The sequence below is a fragment of the Camellia sinensis genome, chromosome 3 (genome assembly GCF_055761805.1).
Source record: "Camellia sinensis isolate YWXY chromosome 3, ASM5576180v1, whole genome shotgun sequence".
In the NCBI taxonomy this organism is placed as follows: Eukaryota; Viridiplantae; Streptophyta; class Magnoliopsida; order Ericales; family Theaceae; genus Camellia; species Camellia sinensis.
In genome coordinates this window covers 183,433,996-183,436,206 of record NC_138963.1, presented here as the reverse complement: position 1 = coordinate 183,436,206, position 2,211 = coordinate 183,433,996, and the positions used below count along the sequence as shown (strand labels likewise).

At 43.1% G+C, this 2,211-nt stretch overlaps 1 pseudogene; it reads right to left on the bottom strand.

Moving 5' to 3' along the window:
- Positions 1 to 312: 312 nt before the first annotated feature.
- On the bottom strand, positions 313 to 1,673 carry LOC114309552 (7-deoxyloganetin glucosyltransferase pseudogene; annotated as a pseudogene).
- Positions 1,674 to 2,211: the final 538 nt, after the last annotated feature.

Sequence of the window (2,211 nt, the reverse complement as noted above, 5' to 3'; positions counted from 1 at the left end):
TTGCTATTTATCTACAAATCTACTTTTTATTTTTTTTTATTTTTTATATTTTCCTTTATCATAGGAGCATTTGTTAGAACGACTCTTAATCAAATTATATGACAAATGATAATAAAATTATGATATTTTGTGTTGTCAGATATAAAAAAAATAAATAAAATTACAGAACACAAGTTCCATTTTTGGTGGCAGGAAGAGGGTTCGGCAATCTTGATTGGAGGAAAGCTTATTTGGATTAAAGAATAACCTAAAATTATGTATATGGCATTATTTAATGACAAAAATAGAAAAAAAAAATTAAGAAAAAAAAACTACAAGAAGAACATGTTCTTTATTAAAAAAGCATAATAATACAATTCTGAGACACAATGGAAATCAAAATACAAATCCATCCCTAACCCCTGTCAAGACAATACTTGTACAAGATTATTCCAAACAATTAAAAAAAGAAAGAAAAAAGAAACAACTTATTTCAGAAATTGCTTGTAAGATGAAAATGTGCTACTTTGATTTGAACCAGCAGACATAAGCACAAACCTGACCATCTTCTCAAAATTCAAGTAAGATGACCCAATAGAACAAGTCGTGGCCTCTTCACCCAACTTCTTCCACTCCATGACCTTTCTTTTCATCTCTTTTCCCCCTCTCTCCAGCCATCAACTCTCTCACCATTCTCTCAACTTCCTCTCTCTTAACATCGCTGTTTATCTCCATCCTAGCACCCCATTGGCTGCAACATGACCAACAATTTGTCTGTTGATCCGCGAAGAATGGCCAACACAACATAGGGATCCCACTGCAAATACTCTCAGGAGTCGAATTCCACCCACAGTGTGTCAAGAAACCTCCAACTGATGGATGATTGAGGACTTGTTCTTGAGGGCAACAACTTAATAGACTCATTTCTTTAGTTTCACTCACAAAATCTGGTAGAAGAATTGCCAACTCACCAACAATCCGATCAGGCCTAATGATCCATAAGAATGTGTGGCTGCTATTAGCGAGTCCCCAAGCGAATTCAATCAACTGTTGGGCTGTCATAACAGTAATGCTGCCAAAGTTGATGTAAACGACAGAGTTGGGTTGCTTCGGGTCAAGCCATGAAAGGCACTCTGTTTCTTCTTTCCATAGGCTTGATCCAATGGAATTCAAGTGATTTTGTGGGTATTGGTCGAGGAGAAACTGAAGAGGGCCAATGGGATATATGGGTGTAAGAGGAGCTAATTTAAGCCCACTAAATTATTTAGGCCCAATAGCCCAAGATTAGTGGGCCCGAATTTATCGCAAGTCCAAGATTGGTGGGCTTGGATTTATCGCCGTCAAACGGGCTGAATGGCTCTAAGCCTCGAAAGGGTTCGGATCCACGAACCTAGAGACTTACTCAAGCCCGGACTCGAAAGGGTATTAAGCAAGCCTAGAGATCCGAGGCACTCGGACTCGAAAGGGTTCGGATCCACGAACCTAGAGACTTACTCGGGCCCGGACTCGAAAGGGTATTAAGCAAGCCTAGAGATCCGAGGCACTCAGACTCGAAAGGGTTCGGATCCACGAACCTAGAGGTCCGAAACACTTGGCTTCGAACGGATTCAGACGCAATCTAGAAGTCGCTCCGTTAATGAGTCCCAGAACACTTGCGGGCTCGGAGTTTTCTGGGATCTACGTACCAGAACCATGGGCGTAATGGAGTCCGAACAAAGGACCCGATCCCGAGGACGGTGAGTGGAGATAAATTCACTCTTCGGTTAAACTAGCCTATACCCAGGTCGAGGTGGCACGACCCCGGGGGGTCCATGAGACTCGGCAATACTTTGCGGCAGGACGTCCTCTGGGACTCCCCCTGACCCTTTGGGATGATTGGGGATCATTGGTTAGGTGTGGCTAAGAAGAAGGGTTCGCCGAGGGATTGATCTCCTCTTCGGGGTTTTCTCATCCTCGGAGAAGTCACCTCCTCGGAGAGGTCACCTCCTCGGACAAGGTGGTTAGAGAGAATATCCCCCATGTGCCTTGCACATGGGCTCCATCCTACATCATGAGGTGCCTATAAATAGCACCCACCCATAGCTTTACAAGGGGATGGATTTTGGAGATTTTTAACTCTTGGGAAAGAACTAATTTCCCTTCTCCATTATCAACCTTGAGAGTGAAAGTGGGAGATCCCTGGGAGAGCCTTGCCATTATTCTCTCTCTAGCTATTTTGCCTTCTTCTTCACC